Source organism: Vanellus vanellus, assembly GCF_965231255.1.
Source record: "Vanellus vanellus genome assembly, chromosome: 2".
In the NCBI taxonomy this organism is placed as follows: Eukaryota; Metazoa; Chordata; class Aves; order Charadriiformes; family Charadriidae; genus Vanellus; species Vanellus vanellus.
Window position 1 is genome coordinate 141,645,831 of NC_138906.1, and position 23,911 is coordinate 141,669,741.

At 37.3% G+C, this 23,911-nt stretch overlaps 1 protein-coding gene across 1 annotated transcript in view; it reads right to left on the reverse strand.

The window, feature by feature from the left end:
* The window catches only part of MMP16 (matrix metallopeptidase 16), a gene marked incomplete at both ends in the record, with an annotated part of 182,756 nt that overhangs the window by 119,290 nt on the left and 39,555 nt on the right, over positions 1-23,911 (reverse strand). The gene's annotated exons all lie outside the window — the stretch shown is intronic.

A 23,911-nucleotide genomic window follows, 5' to 3' on the forward strand; every position in this document is an offset into this window, starting at 1 on the left:
GCTGAAGGTGCAAAAACACCTGAGCCAACTCTGCTTAGGACGATGTAGATATAGAGGATCACTGGCCCAGGTTATTCCTCAGTCAGGTACAGTTGCCCTGCTTATGAGGCTGCCTCTTTTTTGGGGATTCCTAGTGCCACACCTGGAACACATTTCCTAACGTGTCATGGATTACTGTGTCTGGTTCTGGACTCCACAGTACAAGAGAGGCATAGACACATGGGAGCAAGTCCAGTGAGGAGCCATGAAGATGATTAAGGGACTGGAGCACCTGCCATATGAGAATAGGCTGAGAGAGTTGGGACTGTTCAGCCTGGAGAAAAGGTGGTTCAGGAAGGTGCTCATCAATGTGTACAAATAACTGATAAGTAGGAGGAAGACGAAAGCAGACTCTTGTCAGTGGTTCCCAGGGAAAGGATAAGAGGCAATGGGTACAAATTGACACAAAATGACATAAAGGAAATTCCCTTTATACATAAGAAAATCTTTCTCCTTGTGAAGGTGGTCAAACACTGGAACGGGTTGCCCGAAGTCTTGGAGTCTCCATCCTTGGAGACATTAAAATCCAGCTGGACATGGCCCTGGGCAACCTGCTTTAGCTGATCCTTCTTTGAGCAAGGAGGTTGGATGAGATCATCTACAAAGATGCCTTCCATCCTTCAATCATTCTGTGATATCTAACTTGCTTGCTTTTGACACTGTTCACAACTCCCTCTTCTTTCTCCTTCCCCCATTCCCAGCTCTTTGTGTCTCTCTTTCTTGGAAGGCCCATTAATGACACTCAACTGGAGAGTCAGCTCAAATCAGAAAGCAGCACAAGCATCTCAACACTACTTTTGGACCTCTGAGCAATGCCACACGCAAGACTCATAGAATAGTTTGGGTTGGAAGGGACCTTTAAAGGTCATCTAGTCCAATCTCCTGCAATGAGCAGGGACATCTTCCAACCAGATCAGGTTGCTCAGAGCCCTGTCCAACCTGACCTTGAATGTTTCCAGGGATGGGGCATCTACCACCTCTCTGGGCAACCTGTTCCAGTGTTTCACCATCCTCATTGTAAAAAATGTCTTCCTTATATCTAGTCTAAATCTTCCCTCTTTTAGTTTGAAGTCATTACCCCTTGTCCTATCACAACAGGCCCTACTAAATAGTTTGGACCCTTTCCTGTAGGCCCCCTTTAAGCACTGAAAGGCCACAATAAAGGCCGGAAGGCCAGAGGAAAGCAGTTTCTCTGAATGCAAAAAGGCCTGAGCAGAGTTAAATCTACTGACTGAACCCACAGCATGATCTACATACAGACTAGATAATTGATAAAAGGAAGTTGATTTCATTTCTGTTCTCTCAATTCCTGCTCACCCTTGTCACCTTTGTCTAAAATGTCTCTTATTTTCTTTTTTTTGGACCAAGTAAGAGGTCATGCTAGCTCTGACTAAACCCAAACTACTTCTATGACTCTCTTTTAATTATTATAATAGGCACAATCTGGCTTTTACCCAGGAATATTAAAGTAAAGAAGGCCTTAAAATCCTAGGATTTTAAGGGAGGGCTTATTAAATTTTAATTTCATTATTTTTTCAGTTACTTTACTCATCATAAAATCAGCATATAAAGAATGCAGGTCCTCTCTCCCTCCATCACTGCAGACCTTGGGTAAACAGCAGACTTAGTCATCCTCTCATTAACCCCTCTGGCTTTGATGGAATTATTCCTTGCTAAAGCTGGTGCAATGGTGGGGGAAGAAGCTGGTCCTCCCTGTTGCAAGACTGACATCAAAGTACTGGAGAAAAAATCACCAAGCTTTCTACTGCTCATTTTTAATATTGCATTTAACTACTGTTATAAGAATGGTCCATAATAAGCTTCAAACCCGGTTATATATTAACTGGTTGACTTTTTTTTTGGTTGCCACACATGCAAGCTGACATAAAAGAAAAACTTCAAAGAGCCCTTTTTGTCCAATTGGATGGGCTAGATTCAATTAAAGATAAGGAAAAGGCAAAATAGTAAATTATTTAATCAACTGCATGTCTGCTTTACTAGAGGTTGCAGGATAATAAAGCTTTCTCTAATAAGATTTTACTGTATCACAAACCCAAAGAAATAAATTGAAACATCATCTTGCTTCATGAAAAAATATAAACTACCAATGCTACCAAAAAATATTTTTTCTGCATTCTGTTATATAAGCTGGTACTGCCAAAAGTTATGTAGTGCTTAAAATATGTAATTATACTGAGTAACAGGGACAAAGCCCTGAGGAGGTTTAAAGTCACAGATAAAAGCCAACACAGTAGATGCAGCTTTGCAGCAAGGAGACTGGTGTTAGTGCTGCTTGACTTTTACTATTAGAAGTAGACTGACAAGTCAAAACTGAGCTATGATGGACAGATGCAGACACAGGTCAAAATGATTGAAGAGCTATCTGCAACAGAAAGCGGGGAAGACCTGCTGGATAAGGTGCCCCTATTTTAGCTTAGTGCTTGCAGAACCTGTGAATGCCAGGACAGACACCTTCCACATTTCCCCACCAACAGGAACATTTCAGTGGTAGTTATGTCAGGACAAGCCATCTCACATGGATTTCCCACCAGACAGGTAATTCTGGTATCCCTCTCCTAGAAGACAATTTTTAAGTTTTTCTGCCCATGCTCTTGTGAGAAAAGGAAAGGAAATGAAGGCAGAATAACCTATTCTTGCTGAGGACTGAAGAAAAAGGTAAATACTAGATTGTCACTTCCCATGTAAAAGGAGGAAATCTGCAAATAAGACACATGAAAACACATATAAAGCTAAGAAAGCATCTGTGAAGGTTTTGCTATAAAGTAAAATGAGTATATGACTGATTTGGAAATTCCCACCATTTACCTACCGGACATCAGCGATGTAAAAAAAAAAAAAAAAAAGGTTGAAATATCTGGTCTCAAAAAGAAGTGAAACGCAAAACTAATCAATGAAGATAAATGAATAATGAAAACTATACTTGTCATTTCTTGGACCAGAAACAAAAACATTGCAAAGGATGAAGAAATATCGTTGCTATTGTTATTTAAATGGACAGAAGTTTTGCATGAGGTTGCTTTCATTACCCACAAACCAGCAAATACTTAAATGCTTTCAAAGAACTTTATAGCTTTAGTAAACTTCCATTGAAAAACAGCATGACATGGTGGTCTACTATTTATTTTTCAGAGTAAATAAACTGTTACAACTAGAGTATAATGTATTAAAGGGAAAATAAATGTGACTGTTTTGCCAGAAATAATAAAAAAAAAAAACAAACCAAACAACTCTTTTACATAATCACTTCAATTGTGAAAAAGAGAAGAATCCAGTTTAAAAACCAGAATACCCCTAAGTACCACCCATCAACTGTGCAGGAGCAAAATATAAACAAAAGATTCCATTGCTGCTGCTCCTGAAGCAGCCATCTTCCCTTATGCCAGCCAAGGATCCGTTTTGGGGATTTCATTTGGTTTGGTTTTCCCATTTATTGAAGCAACAAAGATGGGGATATCTATGGAAATTAACGTCATCATCAATGTAAATAAAACCTCTCTATCTATGCTTTCATATAAACCTCTCAGCTTTTAAACAAAAGGAGAAAATATTTTTGAAAAGAAACACTCCCAACTATGAAACGAGGCCCTGTTTTCTTACTGAATCACACAGTTTGAAACAAGCTGCTTATGGTTCTCTTGCCTACAAAGGCACAAATCAGGAATAACTCTCTCAAAGCTTATATAATTACCGTGGTACCAAAAGTCACGCAAGCAAATAGAATACCCAGCGCGATTTGTTCTGAGATAGTTTTGAAATGACCTGTTTAGCCTGCCAGAGCTACATCTTCCATGAGGCACCGCAGTCTCACCTAAATGAAACCAATGTGATAGAGGAGATCTAATCTAGTAAGGGAGATAGAAAACAAATGTCAAAATACTGGAATTGCCTACGGACAAAATTTGTGATTCCAGCTAGCTCTAATGTGATGTGTTCAGATACAGTGGCTGCCATTTCCATCAAATAGCTCCAAAATAAACAAAATTGAAGCCTGGAGAGGTGATATTCTCAGTCCACAGCAGAGAGACTTCTGTGGTCCAGATGCTCGTCTGGAGCATCCACAAGACAGAAAAGTGTTCATGCAAAACTGTAGAGAGAGGATCTGTGGAATAATAAATAGCAGCGGTCTGGCAAGTGACTCACCCTGAGCTGATTCAGAAGTTCTGTTCCCTGCTGCTGTATGTGTAAACCTGTTTGGAATAACTGATTAATTAGGAAGGCGTCACATTTGAGGTAAGATGTCCAGTTCCCCAAATACAAAGACCAAATAAAAAAGCCATATTAAACTAAATAGAAGTTTAAAAAGAACACAGATGGGGGCAAAATCAGAACTTTGTTATAGCATTTTGCAAAGAATCATAAAAAAGGAAGGCTGGCCGAATGTACAGGAGTAATGAACACACTTGCCTATCCCAAAAGTAGAATTAAGTTAATCTAGACTATTCAGGGTAGATTTTTTTTTCTTTAAAATCCCCAGTTAGAGAGAATCCACACTGTTTCCCACTAGTCAGCATGCCTTCATTTCGTTCCAGAGGTAAAGGTTTTCCCCAGTACCACATCTAAAGCACCGGGCTTTGATTGGTTGGTTGCTTTGTTTTTTTGGGGTGGGTTTTTATGTTTGTTTGGTTTTGTTTTTGTTCTTTTAAACGAAGCTAATTATCACCTGTCTACATGGATGACTTTTGACTGTAACAGTCTTCTACGTACTGAAATTCTGCTATCATGAGTTGCACCATTTAGATGAAAACAATTAAATAAGTCTTCTCTGCTCAAAAGGGAATTTTCTATACCTCTTGTAATTTCACTACTCTCCTCCGAGCATGTTGTAATTTTAAGCTCTTTTCTAAAGTATGGAGGCAAAGAACAGACACATTATTTCATATTCAAGTCTTCATAAGCTTCAGAGTAAAATTATTAACTTACACTGCATATGGCATTCTGGTTAATGCAACCAGAATAACATCTGATGTTTATTTTTCAAAAACATCATTTTCTTGGCTGATAAAGTCTGTGGTCCAGTATGGCAATCAGATACTGTTCTTCAAAATAATTATCTAGTTCTATATCCTCATTCTGTATTTGTGCATTTCACTCTTTCCCCTAAGCATTTTACGCTTATTTATTACTGAATTTCGTAACAGTGATACAAAACATCTCAAATTTTCCAAGATAATGAACTTTCTTTCCTGTTGTTCAAAATGCTTCCAAACTCTCATATTTCATCCATAAAGTATATGAAGTATACTTTTTTAGTCTGTTACCAAGTCATTTAAGAAAAAGTTGAACAAAATCAGGCTCAGCACTGTCCACCCCCCTTGACAGTCAAACATTGCTAACTCAGCTTTAAGTATTGTTTCCAACTAGTTATGCACCTTGTCTTAATTTCATCTAGATCATATTGTCCTAATTTATGTATGGACTCCTTTATAGGGCAGTGTCAGAAACCTTGCCTGAAGTCAAAATTAATCCTATCTGTTCCCATATCCGATTAACCCAGAAATCCCATCAAAGAAAGTAATTAGAGTATGTTGATGTGATTGTTTTTGACAAAACCATACTAGCTGCTTTTATTACTTTATTATCTTCTCTGTACCTACGCATTGAATGCCTAATAATTTGTTCCAATTACTTTCCAGATGTTGAAATGACACTGTTTCATCTATAATTCTAAAATAGTGTGTTTTTCCTTTTTTAAAGTTAGGTACTATGTTTGCTAATGGTTCAGGGTTTGAGCTGGCTAGGCTTTCTAAGCACTTAAGGGCAAATTTAATTGGATCCTGTCAGAATTAATACATCATGTTACATTAATATTCTTTAAATCATTCCTTCCCAACTCTGTTCGTACCTACTTGGTAATGTTGTTTGGTTAAATACATGCTTACAGAACTGAAGGGGATTTTTTTTCCCTTTGTTTCTTGTTATTCTTTCTTGCTAAGCAATGGACCTGCGCTATCCTTTATCATTCTAACGTATCTTTCTAACACATTCAGAACTTTTTCCGAAAGCTTTCATGTAGCCTGATGTATCCATATTTCTGAGTATAATTCCTGTCTTTCCTCTCTATTGTGATATTTAGCAATTCTGCTTTTAACATATTCTCTTTCAGTAACTCCTAGCTCTCCTTCACTCATTTATCCTTTAGATTATCTTCCCCGGAGACCATTTCTACTAGCCCCCCGAGTTCATTAAAGTATGCTTTTTTGATGTCAGTTTTTCATGTTCTGGTACTATGGTTGCTTCTTCCTAAAACACAAACATTGCCATTTTACAGTCATTTTCACCCAAATTGGCTTCCAAGTGCAGATTCTCATCCAGTTTCAGAAATCTCTTAGTCATAGCCAAATCTAAAAAATGGTACTTTTAATAATTTTCTTTATCTTTTAAAATAAACTTGTTTATATGTCAGACCTTCTCTATTCTTACATACTATTTTTGGAATCGAGTAATTGACGGTCTCCAATTCATCCAATTGAGGGTTCCTCCCTCAGTCTGGAGATGTGTAAATACTTCAGGCTATCAGTCACATCTCTACTCAGAAATAGGTTCTTGTCATTAACTCATTTCAAACTTAATTTAAAAGGGCTGGGACTCCTCTTCTATGAAGAAAGGCTGAGAGACTTGGGGTTGTTCAGCCTGGAGAAGGCTCTGGGAAGACCTTATGTAGCCTTTCAAAACTTAAAGGGGGCATATAAGAAAGACGGAGAGAGACTTTTTACCGAGACCTTTAGTGATAGGACAAGGAGCAATTGTTTTACACTGGAAGAGGGATTTAGACTGGACATAAGAAAGAAATTTTTTATAATGAGGGTGGTGAGACACTGGAACGTGCCCAGAGAAGCTGTGGATGCCCCATCATTGGAAGTGTTCAGTGTCAGGTTGGATGAGGCTTTGAGCAACCTTATCCAGAGAAAGATGTCCCTGTGTACAGGGAGGTTGCACTAGATGATCTTTAAATGGTCCCTTCCAACCCAAACCATTCTATGATTCTATGAAAGCTGAGCCCCTGTCCCCATGGCTGAGCAAGCTCACAATGGAGTGTACTCCCTTCCTAAAATTCATCAGAAGAGTTTTATTAGTCGTGTGCCATATGTATACATGTATGTTAACAGAAGTGAAATCAAAAAGAAGGGAAAAGAAAGGTGTTTACAAAACTATTATAAACACCACAATAGATGTTATTAACTAAATGAATCAAGTCTTTCATTATTAATACTTAAAACAACACAAAACCCATTCTGTTACAGATAAGTTTTTTAGGATTTGAACATTTCTGTTATTGCTTTAGGCAGAAGTAATGCAAACCTAAATGCCTTTATGCTTTCTAAAGTACTAGGTATGATGTGAGTATCTGTCAGTCATGTCCCATGATCTCATTATGACTGGAATTTTCATTAAATTATCTTTAGAACTGTGAGGAAATTCTGAATTACAAAGATTATGATGAAAAAATGTGTGACTTTACTAAAGTAAGTTAATTGGTTTACACTAAAATGAGCACTTAAAGTATGTATTCAGAACACTGGACGATGCTGGTTGCTGGTGCAACTAGCCACTGTTACGTTCAGTGAAGTTAAAGCATGGAGATAATTGTGCAACAAGGCTATATCTGCAATAGAAAGTTCCACCATTGACATTACAACATTCAGCTGCAATTTTGTTGCATAGCTCCTTCATTATGCCAGATAATTTATGGGTTTATAGGGTGTTTTTTTCTATATTAGCAGACCAGTGAAGGAAGATTACTTCCTCAGTGAGTACGCTTTGGAGAGAACAAGGGTGCATGCATAAATTCATCCGTCCTTGTAGTAAGGAACGTTCAAAGCATCACTATAGCAGTTTGATTACTACCTTCACAAGCTTGTCTTGGAAAGGTGAGCACTTTGCTTTATACGCTTCACACCTCTTTTTCAAGGTAAACATACCTATTGAAAAACTGAAGTGTAAAAACTTTCTATATAAAAAAATACAACAATAATATCTATAATTTTCCAAAGGAGAGCCACGAGGATGATCCGAGGGCTGGAGCACCTCTCCTATGAGGAGAGGCTGAAAGAATTGGGGCTGTTCAGCCTGGAGAAGAGAATGCTCCGGGGACATCTTATTGCGGCCTTCCAGTACCTAAAGGGGGCCTACAGGAGAACTGGGGAAGGACTTTTTACTAGGGCATGTAGTGATAGGGCAAGGGGGAATGGCTTTAAACTGGAAGAGGGCAGGTTCAGATTGAACATTAGGAAGTTTTTCACTTTGAGGGTGGTAAGGCACTGGAATGGGTTTCCCAGACAAGTTGTTGAGGCCCCATCCCTGGAGGTGTTCAAGGCCAGGCTGGACGTGGCCTTGGGCAACGTGGTCTAGTGGGAGGTGTCCCTGCCTATGGCAGGGGGGTTGGAACTCGATGATCTTCAAGGTCCTTTCCAACCTAAACCTTTCTATGATTCTATGAATTTTATAAGCATAAATAGTGATAAAATATACATCCACACATGCAAATATTTCAAGCGTGACATATACTGGGAAATAAAGGCACAATTTATATTCTTGAAATGGATATAACAAAACTTATAAAATCTCTACATATTTTGCATTACATATGTGTTAGAAAAAAAGCAATAAAAATTTTAAAGGATCCATTTAAATTCTAAAACCATTGCTCATATAAGGGTGATTTATTATCTCAGATTAATACTAACTTAAAGACTGGGCATCTGAGTCAGAAATGTAGCACTCCAGTGTCCTAAAATCAAATTAAATGAAAGAAGAATTCCAATAAATACTAAATTCCAATAAGATAGAATATTTTCATAATATTTTCCTTGTGTTTCACATACACTGCTGCAAAACAAACAAACTGAAACACTGACTCTGTAACTGTCTGGTACAGTGTCATTATTTGCATTTTATCAATTGTTTAATTTACATTTAATTAAACTATTGCATTCACATGAGATATTCTCACTATGTAATTGTTTTATACACAATTCTGACAAGTTAATACTTTTTCAGCCTTCTGCATTATAGCTTAGTATTTGAGAGGGTTTCTTTTACACTGTCACTAGCAAACGCTCGGCAATTTAACAATCTCTCTACAGTATAAACATTTATGAAAACGTCAATCATTGCGGCTTCCACGTGCTTAAAAATATTTAAAATTTCCCCAGAGGGCAGTAAGCTCAGTTCCTTGTCCTGTTCTTGATATAGTAATGGGTTGTTATTATTGAAAGTTCTCCCAGGGTTTTCTGTTTCTTTTAGATGGACCTAAATACAGTGAGAAGGTGGCTTTCTCTAATGTCTTTTTAAAGGCTGCTCTAAAATGACCTTATCTCCAGCCCATTTCAGTTTATTCTTGCATTCTCTTCAACAAGATATAGGAGATGGATTCTGTTGTCTTTAAGGCTATGTAAACCTAATCACTAAAACCACTGCAGATTTAAAGTCTTTCCCACCACAAGATAGCTAACATTATTAAAAAAAAAAAAAAAAAAAAAAAAAAAACCACCACACAAAACAAAACCCTATCAGCGATAGTAAAAACGCATTTGGTGTATTCCATAAATTCCAAAGGTGCTTTAATCTGGTTCTACTTTGGAGATTGTGGAAACTGTCTTCTGCATGCTGTGCTGAATATAATGTAATGGAGAAACATTTGTTACATAGATTAGCTCATTTCAATAGTTTAATGATGAATTAGATAATGGCAGTTTATAATGAGTGGCGTACTCTGGTGAGGAGAATAAACAGAAACTAAAGAAGAGGAAGAGAAGCTGCAAAGATCTAAATACTGAGAGATAACATCACTTCACTAGAAGACAACTTAAGCTATTGCACAATAACCTTTTAAGTTGCACAAACCTGCTGGGTGAAATGCCAAAAATGTCAAATGCAAACTTTCTAAATCTCTAAAAGCAAGGAGAACATTAAAATCAACAAAAGACTCACTAGCTTCAACAAGATCCAGATTTCCTCAGGACATTGTAACACCATCACTTCGCTGTCCCAATTTACTAATAATTTCAAAGCTGAAGTAAATTTGTAGTGGTGAAAATAATGAAAAGAAGTTTTGAAAAGGGTAACGTAGTCTATGAAAAAGTGACAGGAAAAGTATGCAATATAAGTTTCAAGGGGAATTCAAGAATTCCAAGAATAAAAAAAAAAAAAAAGAGGGCTCAGATGTTAGGTTGAAACCATCTTAGACTTTGTTACAAGGAAATTTATTCATCCTTGATGTTAAAATAACAAGCTAGCTCTGATCTGTTTCTGCAGTAGCCTACACTGCCTGAGCCAACAAAGTAACATGTTTTTACAGTTTCCATCAGAAAGGAACAAAGTTTTTTTCTCTTATTAGCAGAAAATGTTATAGAAATCCAATAATATGTTCCCAAAGTTCACCTTACAAATTGAAGAAAATCTTGTTCACAGAATTACACTAAGATGCTAAAGAAACTCAAAAGGAGACCATTAAAACAATGGTTGAATTTGTTCCAGTTTATATGAACTTTGTCAAAACCCGTAAGAGACATTGTAGTTGAGGAACAGGTCTGTGAAACAGAAAATCACTGAATCAAAAAGAGGTCAACAGACAAGAGAGATCAGAAAAGGAATTCTTACTGTGATGAGTTATAGGCACTCAGACAAGTCATGCTTTTTAAAATTTAATCTAATTTACTGGAATCAGATCCTTGCTCCCAGATTCTCCGTATAACAACAGATTTATCAGTAAACTAAATGGCATTGTGCTATGTGTAAATGTTTACTAAAATCTTATACTCTGCTATCTAGCAGTGGTTTCCAAGAATCACAGATACAATAACAGGCAAAAGGTTTGAACTGTATTGCGAAATTCTGACCAAAGCAGAATTCTGGAAAAAAAGTCTACCAAAATTTAGAGTCCTATAAAACAAGGCAGAATGAACTATCCATGACGGGAATTTAAGAAAAATGATTGTTTTGCAAGTGAATATGGATCGTGTCACAATTCTTTTATCTACAGGGTTTCTTTTCTCCCCTGTTTTATTTGGTTTTGGAAAAGTTAGCCAAACTTTCTAGACCAACCACTCTCAACAATATCTTTAATTTCTCATACATGCACTTTTATTACTTAAAGGTTTTGACTTAAATAAATAAAAATATGCCTCTCGGCATTATAATAAAGTTCTGAACTCTTTTGGAGTCAGTTCCAGGATACATGCAAGAATCTGTAGGCTGTAGAATGGAAAGCACACAGGAAGGAAAGCACATAATGTTCCCGGCAACCTATAATTTATTCCTTGCAACCTTTTTTTGTGCTAGGAGGCTTGAAGCCCCCACAGGAATTAGGTGATCACAAATTCTGAAAGACTTCTTCCCCATTAGCTCCTTTCTGAAAAGTGCAGTTGAAATTGGACGTGTTAAATTTTATTTTATCATGTACTAACACAACAAAACAACAGCAAGGTCATATTTAATACATCATGGGATCAACTAGAGATTAGATTTCCATGTTTTATGAACAGTTACATGTGTTTAACTTGTTATTTCATTAAGTTAAGAACCTGCAATTGTTCACAGGACCAAAGCCCAAGAGATTTACATGCACATAGTAGGTGCATGGTAGAAGTTGGCTCACTGAAATTTAGTTTTATTTCCTTGGATTGATTGGGCTTGAGGCATAAATTTAATGAAGGAGACATAGGGCGACCAACACCAGCTTTCAGTTATTTCTTTGCTTCTCCTAGAATCCTTAAGCTTTGTATTTCTTTAATTCTCAGACTAATTTGCACCTTTCTATTTCTGACAAGGCAAAGACATTATATTCAGTAATTCTAAATAGCTTTTCTCATACTGTCAAATAAATGAGCAGAAAGATGCCTTCAGACCATTAAGGAGACAACATTGCATTTCAACAGAAAATGTTACAGAAGAACGAAGAGGTTTTGTTTGTTGTGGGTTTGGGGTTTCTTTTCTCCCCTGTTTTATTTGGTCTTGGAAAAGTTAGCCTGAAATAAGAAGTAATTATGTGTAAGGCTAAACACTAAATCTTAAATGCAAATAAGCAGGAGTCATAATCAAGCAATATATCAGTATCTCCTAGCAAATATCTAGAAGTTAATTATACTAATTTCACACACTAATGGCTTTGGAATCTACCTAAAAGAGCCTACAGCCATTTTATGAAAGAAAAAATTTAATAGCTGCTGTAAGGGTGAATTTGAACATACATGTCCTGGTTATAGCCCTCACTACTGTGAAGTTACATTTAAATTCTTACTCAGTAAGTCAGCTAGTGACACTTTTCTGCCTTAGTTGTAGAGCCAGTTGTACAAATCTGCATTTGTCCTGGTTTTAGATCAAAGAGATGAGCTCCGGATCAGCTGAAGAGACAATCGAGTCTCATTCTCTGAACAGAAAATGCCCATCGTGGACTCCTCCAACAAAGCCAGTTTAATTATAGATCCAGCCATGACATTTCAGAACCACATTAAAAAACAGGTATATCTAGACCCTAACCTACACACTTACCTCAAAACTGACTTTTTTTTTTTCTTGACGTATTAAGATATCTGTGTGTATCATTTGTTGTTACAACTGTGATAATTCACTTTCAGACTGAAAAATACGCTGTCATCCCAACCTTGCTACTCTGCAGGTGTTTCATGCTACTTTCATTGAAATTAAGGGGCACTTTGCCTTTGACTTCAAGACTGCTGTGATATTGTAGCCTTTTAAAGCATACCGTACCCTTCCAATCTACTTTTTACTCACAATGTAGAGACCTGCAAACTGTCTTCTTTTTCTCTGTGGTGAATTCTACAGGGTGCAACCAGCTAATCCTGAATAAATGTTAGATTCAGTTCTGGGGATGCGATAGTCATTAAGCAGACACTAAAATGCACCTATTTTTTTATACCCAGGGTGCAAACAAGGCCACTTCAGTGTTTACTTGACTGCTATGATAATTTCCAGGCCAATTCTCAGTCTTCCAGGTCATTGTTAGCTCCCTCTGGGTCATTTCCACAGCAACTCAGAGGCCACAGGGGGAGACTTGACCAATGGGCCAACAGAAGTGAAAGAAGGGCAGTTGTTCATGCAAATGTTCATACCCCTCTGCCTCTGGACATCTAATGAAATATAATCTCATGATTCTTCTGGAACTGCTGAGTTGGGAAGTCTGATTTCCTGTTCAACCTGTAGATGTCCAGAATGCTCTCATGAGAGAGGATGATTTCAAAATCATTACGTGATACAGGATTTTCAGTCCCCTTAAGTCTGTTTTTTAAAGAAGACTGAGATTTGAAAATCTACCATAAACCCATATTTCTTTTTATTTAAAAGTCTAAAATAGATAACACTCTTTCTAGAAAGCAGTAAATTCTGTAAACTATGCATACATTCATCAGTTTGCAATCAGTATTCTGAAAAGCTTGAAGTTAATTATTACAGTGGACCCGTAAGTGATTGCATAACCGATGTCTTCAATTGCTTTACAATGAAAAAACCCAGAAATTTTATTTACAATCATTTTACGTATGAAGTATGTCTTTCATTTTAGGGGCAAAGTCAAGTAAAGAATCCACATCTGACTCCAGTTCTCTGCTGTGCCACCTTGGCATTAAATTTCCTCTCGTTCCTTCAAAGCAATTAGTGAAACACAGTGCCTACGTAACGAACTATATTAAAAGTGTAAGTTAAGCAAGAGAAGGTTTTATCTTTTTAATTGAAATATGTGCTAGCAAGTATCTGTTTTGCAGCTCTCATGAATTAAGTCTACTACAGCTCCATCATGTTTTGAATTCTGACTTTGTTTAATTACAACTGTGGGTAAAACTCCTTTGCCTGTGGTTAGCGTAACACGTCGATATGTATGACCTACAAAAATTCAGTCCTAAAATAAACCTAATAAAATCTATTCTCACCTTATTTAAAAGTACTCCAGTATACTGCTCATTGCCTTAAGTACTTACAAGATTAGAAAATGTCATTTCCTGTTACGGAAGAAAAAATAACTTTCCCATATTAACCTGCACAACATTCATTTGCGCTTCGGAGATTGAGTTAGAAATAATGTTAGTTTCCAAATACAGTCTTAAAAGCAGTTGCATGTACACTGCAGGCCCACAATTCCCACACCAATTTGTATTTCTACAATCACAGTTTCTTAGTGTTACCACTGTTTTTCTCTCCTCTTTTGTAGTGTAAAACACCTACATTAGAAGTGAGAATTGATTTATTAGCACTCTTTTTAAGTAGATCTAATGCACAAAGATGCATCTGGAGCATCTCTCCTGTGAAAGAGCAAAGTAGCTCTGCAGCCTATTCATCTTTCTCCAAACTTAAATAAACTCATTTGCATGAGCAGTGATGTCAGAGATACTGCTTCTATCTGGGACAGATGCTACACCCAAGAACAGCTACTGAATACAGACAACATCTTTCCTCTGAAGGAGACAGACCACTCCAATTTGCTTCAAATATTACTGATGCATGGCAGAACGGGAAGCAGTAGTTCACTCACGTAGCACAGACAGTTTCCTTACACATAACTGGGTAGGAACACTTGACAGCAGTAGGCATCTAATTGCAGGCTCCGGAAAAGGATCTTCTTATGTGACAGGGGAAAGGTAAAAGTAGGGTAAAAAAGAAATGAGAAAATGGCATGTCTGGCTGAAGTCCACACCCCTGCTTCTCCCATTAGTACAGCGTTTCTCTCCACTACAGATTTACTATTGCAAATCAGTGAAAGACATAATTACACCAGAGACAAAACACGACAAACATCTTTTTTTTTTTTCTCATTTGCTTGTTCTGAGCGGTCTAAACTTCCCTTCCAAACTCTACTCAGTTCGTATTTAATTGGACCACACGCTATATGCAAAATATTGCTGCAGTAGCCAGCACTACATATTCTCCAAAGAAGAAACAGATCCCTTCATCCACGCATCCAGTTTTCTGTTGTGAAAATTCTAAATTCTTCTTTAATCTCTACTCAGGCATTAAAGAAATGTGATAATCTATTGCCACATAATGCATTCCTACAAATAATATCAGTATCCAAATATTACTATTTTTTCTTTTTTCAGTGCAGTCAAAAAGTTTAGATTTCCTGTGAATTCAACGAACTGGCTAAGTACCATCTAGTGTATTATCTCTTTCACTTTATATTCGCAGCCACTTCTTCCAATCTGTTGTCTTCTGTTTCCTCAGCTATGCAAACAGTAAAATGAAAAGCCTATAATCTCTTCCCTCTTTAACTTACTGAAAATCCACAATATAGTTTTTTTTTTCTTTCAGTGTTTATCCAATAAGTACACATCTTAAATGGGTTCATTCTTGATAAAAATGTCAAAACCAAGCCCCGTATCACAGCTTGGTTCAGCTCTGCTGTTCTTAGTGAAAGCCAGTCTGTTGTGATAGAATTATATACCTTACTTGCTATAAAGCTCCCTCTGTTTAAGCAGCGGGTGATAACCACAGTTAGTTTGGCTCTCTGACGTGCAAATTCTAATCTGACACTATTCCAGGTGAGCAGGATCCTCAGATTCAGCTGCCTCAACTCTGGAACTAGCCCTTCAAGCCTTTTAAGCGCACAGTTAATTGAATAAATTTCTCCTAGACAACGCATGGCTATAACAGTGATGCTGGCTTCTCTTTAAATTCTTAAAGGAGAACAAGTTGGCAACAGACAGAACTCAAGTTCAGCAAAGGAATATCTAAAAACACAGAAGTGCTGTTCTGAAAAAGAAAATAAGCAAACAATAATTTTAAAAAAGGGAGGGGGAATTAAGTTTCTCAGGGAAACAACCACCTCCTGAATGTAATTTTACTTCTCACACTTCTAATGAACATTATGCTCATCCAGAAGGTACGTTCATTCTCCCCCTTCATACTCCATTTCTGGGCAAAAAATAGCCCTCTTTGTCTAGAGAGCACACTCCTTTAAAACCTTTCCTACTTCTGCTGTTTCAGTGGAAGTTCTCTTTGCTCTAATGCTCCTGTCATTTGCTACTGGATTTCTGGCCAGAGAGCTGTTCGGAGTAAATGGCCCTGCCTAGAGAACATCCACATTGTTCCCAAAGGGAATCAATGCCAATAGCACTGCTTTTCTCTCTCACATCTTCCCACTCTGGGCAACAGTTTTCTTGTAGAAAAATTAACTCTTTCAGCCTTAGCAACGATCATATTAAAAATAAGACTGAAATGCATTTTGAAAGCCACACACACGCACACAGCAAAAAAAAAAAAAAAAAAAAATCCAAAACACCAAGGACTTCAAACCCTGGTGAAGCCTTAACCATCATCTGGGCATAGTATGCAGCACGACAAAATATGCTTCAACCAGCGACTGCAGTCAATTTTAAAGGGTGATTCAACCCCAAAGAGTGTTCCTGTGAAAACAGCACCTCATAGCTCAATGTTTACTGTTTTTCAATGGCTCCTATCAGTTTACAAGTAACAGGATTATACAGAAGCTCTCCCCCACCCCCCCCACCCTTTCCAGCTCTCCGCATGGGATCTAGAAAGCTGTTTTCCCTCTCGCATTCTCCTCAGAAATCTTGATCCAACTTGTACATAGTGAAGGCACAACTATGGCAAGGATCACTTTTCTGGACTACTGCCCTCATTGGTAAATGTGGACATTAAAAATTACCTATGACTTGTTTGATAGTATTTATAAATCCTACACACATATTAAAATATATCTGGAATCTATCCCAAATTCTCCAAATTCTGGGCAGATACAAACTCCACGTGCACACGTTGTTTGAAAAAAACCACGTCTTTACACACATTTTGCAGGCTAGCAACAGCAGATAGGCTGTACAAACAGTTGTGCTCCAAGGCTGCCGCAGGAGGTGACTGGGAGTATTTGAGAATGCTCTCGTCTGTAACCACCGTGAAGCAGTAAGTTCTGGAGAGATTGGCCATTTTCAATTTCTAGAAACTCACCTTGGATAAAGGGTTGTTGTATTTCAATTGAGGATGATGTGGCTCAAGCAACGTTAAAAAAACATGCATATTTCCGGGCATAAAATTCAATAACAATTTGTCACCTGCTCTTGCTACAGGCAGAGCATCATCAGTAAGGGCTGGGATCACATTGCCACACGACCACTAGTAGAGCATCCAGGGGAGTGGTACCAGGATGGATGCTGCCACAGGCTGTGAGAGATGGGCAGACAGGAGACAGGCAGAAGCATGAAGAGGCAGTACAGTCAAACAGCTGCATCACACTTAGGCTGTGTGCCCCAACGAAAGAGGAAGGCTACAACCCACCTTCACCTGCTGAGTAAACCAATGACTACGTCCCAATTGTTATTTTTTATTGTCTGTTTGTATTAGTGGTTTAATTGCTTTTCCATCTTTTTAAAAAGTATACAAGTAGAATAGAAAACCTTACCTCTTCACCATAAATCAACGTCTCACTTGAAATATTTATGGGTAAAGTATCATCTGTGTTAACAAAGAATTTAGTTTTGGCAGTTAATCATTTTGACTGTGCAAAAAGAACCTCTACCTTTCATAATATTTTAGGTAGTCAGAGGTTACATTCTTGATTACCTAATCAAACACCTGCATTTTGCAGCACTTGGCTGTGTAATTAAAGGTGCAGCACTGAGCCGTAGTGTTCAAGGTCAATAACTAAAAAATCAATCATTTAAGTAATAAGCCCTGGCTGACTTTCCTAAAACCATTCTTCAGCTGCAAAGTGTTTTTAAATAGATCAAGAAGATGGCTAGGTTATGAAATAGTTGTATTTCTCACTGTCAGACCTTTTCAGAAGTTTTAATTAGAATATAAGCTTCAGACACCTCAGCATAGCGTGCCTATTAAGACTCACATAGGTAAAATCAGGAGTGGTGCTCAATTATAAGCATGTCATAAAATGATTCTGCCTTGGTATCCTCCCAAGCTAAACACTTCCCCTCATACTCTAAATATTATCTTCATTTACTGTATCTAAATAATGCCCGGCATCGTGTACTGCAGATACAGTTTATCATGTTTCATTAGGCTGTAATTCAACCAGATATTTAACTACTAAGAATGTAATTGATGTTATCAAAGTCAATGGGTCTATTTAAAAGGCATAAAGCCCAGAATTTCTTGTGGAAATTGTGAAGGTTAGTACCAGCACATGGTCTGCAGAAGCAGTTGTGGTCCAAGGCTGGACCACAGATTTAAGATTTGCTTGTGGAAGAATCTCGTGGTATATGGGGGGAAAGAAATAGTTTCATGCCTGCATCTCACTGGGTGGTGGATACAAATAGTCTTTCTTAACCAGGGCTCCAGTCCCACTCACATAGTGGACATTTTGCCTAAGTGAGCTGGAATGGAGCATTTGGTCGGAACTGCCTTTCTGAGTCTTGTGATTTAGCACAATACAGAAAAGCAACCCAAAAGTTTCCCGTATGTTTGATTACCACCTTTCTCCATTCAAAACCTCAAGAATGACCTCAGAGGAGTTAAACGTGTCTCATTTTAACTGTTTAAAAATGGAGAATAGTATCAGCCACGTGCACTGATGATAGAATTATTGAAAATGTAAATATCTTCCGTTTTTCATAACTCTCAAGCACTCAGGTACACAAAAAGTTGAAAGGAGCAGCCATATATTGTAGTTCAGTACAGAAATGTTCACAATATTTTTACAAGGCCATGCCACAAAGGAATACTTAAACTCATTTATGTTTTCAGAGCATTTTGAGAGCTTTGAATTAATTTTAGTCACTTTTGAGGAACTTAAAATTCTCTTCCACATTCCAGTGTTCCAGGAAGCAAATACCTCTGCTCTTTTTATTCCATGTCTAAAGGGTCTCTTTTTATTTGCCTATCCAAGATGTAAAAAAAAAAAAAATAATAAATAAATGAAATAGAGCATAATAAAAGCAAGAATGACTGAAAAGCAGTGGCAATAGTTCACTGTTTCACAAAGTGCTGAGTGGAAAGTAAATGGTAGAAAGAAGGAAAGAGGAGTGGATAAAGTGTTCCAAACAGGGAGAAATGAATGCTTTGTAGTACGTGTGAATCTGTTCTGTAGTTACAGTTGCTCAGAAGAGGAAAAAAGTCATATTTCTTTCCTAAGGGTTAAGAAGAAATCTTATCTATTTAGCATAAATACGAGCCCCTCCAAGACAGAAAATATATATACATGTATTTCCAATGAAGTGGCTTTTTCACATGCTGTCACATGCATACCTTACATAGCTTACATGTGCACAGTAACTTTAAAAGGAAATCCACTGAATCTGCGCTCTCCTCCCACTAAAGCTTCCTGATGGAACTGTGTGAATGTTTCTGTAAAAAAAAGGTGCCACGTTTTGTAAAATATCTTTATATGAAGGGTTAAGCTTACAAAAGATCCACAATTTGTGATTATGTGAACTAACTCCCTGTCATACCCACATTTGACCATCGTTCTGTAGAGGCAATATATTTCTCCTGATAGGTCTGTTTAGTGAATCCCATACAAAAAGTACAAATCCTTTTAATTTCAAAGTAATAGGAAGAAGGTGGTGTTTTCGTTAAATCAGGGGCTAAGAACAGTCTTTATTCCTCGTATAGCAGCACATGTCAGTTATGTTGCAAGTGATATTTACCCTCCTGAATTTGCAAATCATCTCAGACCTGAGGGCCCCACATCACTCTTTTTAATCTGCAGCATTTTTTTAGGGTCTCATTACTCCTCTGCAAATGGTGTTTCAAACAACTGCTCATAGTATAGTTAAATTTGCTAGAAAATGATACCAACTACATTATGTTAGTGCAGTTCTAGGAGTATCTGGGCATGCATCATACAGAGCCCTTTCAAAGACTAGACTAGAGGTCATTCAGACCAAACCCATTACCTTTCAAAAATGGCTGGTTTCCCTTTATTGTCTAATTTCAGTAAAGTGCTGTTTCTTAACCATGGAAATTATTCTTGTTTATATGCTTACATAAAGTTATAGCTGTCCATTGTTACATAAAATAGACATTTCAATTTATAAAGTGTATAAAACATATGCATTTTGAACTCCACATTCTCAGAAACCTATACACTAAGACACCGAGTAAAGAATTTCAAATACCAGCAAAGGATTTGAAGGAAAACATATCTTCTCTTTAACAGTATCTTCTATTCTTTTTAGGCAAGAAAATGATCAATACATGTTTGTATTTTCCAGTGCACTGACTGCAACAACCCATTAGAAACTGTAACATACAGCAGAAAATGTAGAGATACACTTTCACATATTTACACTGATTTATATTTGCACCATTTGGAAAATATTGATTTTTTCTTCTTGTGCCCTGAACAGAACTGCAATTTGCACGTCTGCATTGTTTAACAAGAGCAACTTCAACTTGCACAGTGTCTGACATTCCCCTATATCTATGATACTTGCATAGCTCTGGGAACAGCGATTGCTTTTTCACTGTATCAGCAGACAAAGGGAAGAACCAAAATTCCTGTGTACTCCACAGAAATAGTGATTTTAAAAATCCTTACATCAGAATACAATAACAGAGGAGTAACCCAGCCTAGATAACGGGGATCGGAAGACTATAACCCAGCAGAAGATAACACTAAACAACTGAGCCTGATTTGGTGTCTGACATACTATTACACAATAAATATATCATGCCAGACTAATATCTGGCTGACTTCTGGCTACACTGCAGTCAAAGTAGTCTGATCACATTACCGCTGAGGACCTGAATAAAAAGCTGGGGTTTGTTTCTTGTACTGGTCATATACTAATGAGCACTGCTCTGCTCATGCCCTGAAGAGTCTGTCTTCTAGTTAAGACAGAGAGGAAAAAATGTAAAGAATAATTAGTAAATAAGAATTATTTACGTCTCAAAGAAAAAATTAACCAGACAAATAATACTGTATGCATAGTATGTTGTAAATGGATGATACACAGAGCCAATTACAAGTTTCCCTACAAATACATAGTCCTAGTTACTTACAGATATAGAACTTCAAAGGCATTTGGAAAAGGAAGACTGAGTGACCTTGAGGACAGTCCCCGAGCTCTGCTATTATTGCACTGACTGAGAAAAAAATGTCTTTACAGAGGTGTTATTTCCCAACAAAAATTCTTGTGTGCATGCCCCTGCGTGGCAATTTTTATTTTTTTTTTTAAAAAAGACTTTGGCTAAAAAGGCTAGAATATTAAAAACTGTAATAAAACCTTCCATGTAATTTATTTGTTTCGGTAGAAAACTGGAGCTGGTCCAGGGTATTTCACTTTGTAGCAGGGAAGCAGTTAGCAGCATTTATGGAACTGCAGTCCATCTTTGAATTACATGTATTTGACTCAGCAGTCACTTACAGACAGAAAAGTACAGTTTTTCAAATAGTAAATCTTAGACTAATAGCTTCAGCTAGCTGGTACTGTGGGATTAAACTTCTTCAGTAGCTCATCAGCCACAGTTTAGCCCAGACAAGTTAAATTAAGGTCAGAGGTTCAGGTACAGCTGCCTTTAGCTGATGAGTTCTGGGATAAGCAGTGCAGGTTGTCTATTGCTGTTAGAGGCCAAGAAAACGTGCAGAACAGCATGCTTCTCTTCAGTTTATGTGGGTGAGCTTAACAGACTGGCTTTCTCTCCATCCCTTCCCCATAAACTAACCTCTTAGCAGAAGTTTGCCTATTCTAAATTTTTAAGCATATATTGGGTTTCTAATTTATTATTGAAATAGCTTTTGCCAGACCTACCTGTGGAGGGCTTACTTTTCTTAACCATTTCTCTGCTATGCTTTGATATCTGCTTCACCTGCTGTGCCTGCAGTCAAGCAGGGCATGTTCTGCAGATGCTTCATCCCATATTCTCATTTGAGACGTTACCAAAACTTCATCAGCCGGGACATGCTTTTGCAAATGGAGAAAACGATAAGGTATCTAGTGGGACAGTGTCCAGGGAGGGACAATGAGAAATGGAAATACAATGGAAGGAGTAATAAATATTGAGAGGTGAAGTTGAGGACAGAAGGGGAAAGAGAAGGCTGGGGACACAGGAGAGTTATGAAAGCATTCTGGGAGTAGAATTTTTAGTAAAGTTCGGTGGAAAAGGGAGTAAGGTAAACATATAATGGCAGAAAGAGGAAAACAGAAAAAGGGAAGAAGGAAAAGAAAAAAAAAAAACAGGAAGCCATAGTGAGCTTTTTAATACTTTAGAACATGTTCACCTTAGTCAGTAATTTCTAGGTATAACAGTGAAAAAACAGCTATGCCTATAAAAATAATAAAGTTTTAAAATCTCTGGATGAGAAAGCAAAATCACCTTTTCTTTGAACTTATAACTGCCTTCATCTCCTTACAGCAAAGTATGTTAGTTGACTTCAGTTGATGCAGTCAGTTTCACTAAAGGAAGGTAGGGCTGAGGGGATTCTCCCAAGAAAATATCTTCTCTTCTTTGATGCAAAAATTTACTCCATTCACAAGAAATACCATACAAGGCACTTCTCAAAACTCACCAGCCACATAGAACTATGCGATACTAACTGGAAATTCAAACAATAGACAAAAAAAAAACTAGTCAATGAAAACTGTAATGGAATTTGAGAATTGCTTGCAACATTTTTACCTCTTTTGAAATTTCAAGATGTTTCTATTGAAAACAATAAAGTCAAGCAAAACATCAACAACTGGTTTCTAATGGCACATTTCCTTAGGTAGACATTTATTCCCTTTTCAACCACAGCCATGGGAAACAGATACCAAGCTATTTAACACTCTGTAAAGTATTAGAACTGGACAACTGAATAGCATACAAGTCTTTGCAATATCTTCCTGGTAAGGTATTCAAGCTGGTAAAAAAATAAAAAAAAAAAAAAAAAAGAAAAGGCAAATATAGCAAACCCAAGAATATGGCAAAGCGGCCTATATTTGGCTCCCTACTTACAAAAAAACTGACTAGTAATCATATTTCAACAATCTAAAATAAACATGGATAGATAATTCTGGAAGACTCAAACAGTCAGAGAAGTGCTATCCAACAGGATTAAATAAAATTCTGCAGCTGCAATCACTTCTATTGAGCTAGTACAAGCATTTCAAGATACAGACAGAAATGAAATGTGCAGTAACACTTTGAACATAAAAGCTCAATATACAAACAGACTGTGGAATGAAAACATAGCATTTGTAAAAAGACAATGTGCTATTTTCTCCTAATAGGATTCATACACATTTTAAATTTCAGTGGACATACAAGAAAAGAAAAATAACTGAATATCTTAGTGAGAAAGCTTACCAAAACTAACACTCAATCTAGTCATCCAGCAGATAAATTTCAAACAAATGATTACTCAGGTTTTAAAAATCAGCATTTACATTCACTTACAGAAAAATGCAAAATATAGTGGGCATCAGCATCAGCCAAGAGTTAAGCTTACCACAGACCATATGGGAGGATGTCCCCATAGACTGTGTATCTTGTAGTAGCATGGCATCTGCAGTACATAGCAACACTTTATCTCATGTAATACCGCCTTCTGCTCTTAGCCTTTCCAAGTTATAAAACAAATGATTAAGTGATTTCACCATAAGCAGCCTCGTGGAACACTGACAAGGTGGGATGAATATAAGGACTTATCACTCCACATGCCAGGCACCTTGTAAATCAATATATTAAGAGTTACAGCCTAAGTTTATCCTTTTTTTTAGAAAGCTAAATTGTTTTAAAAAAGAAACTAAAAAAGTTACCTTCCAAATTGAGTGGAGGCTCCTGGAGCTCTTTGGTTCGTTACACTGCTTATGCCAGTGGATCAACACATTCAATGAAAACATAATAAAATCGATAACCTCAGTTATCAACAAATGGCTATCATGCTTTGAAATTATTCTGTAAGCCAGACTGCAGCAATGTAACCAGCACCATCCACAACACACAGGCT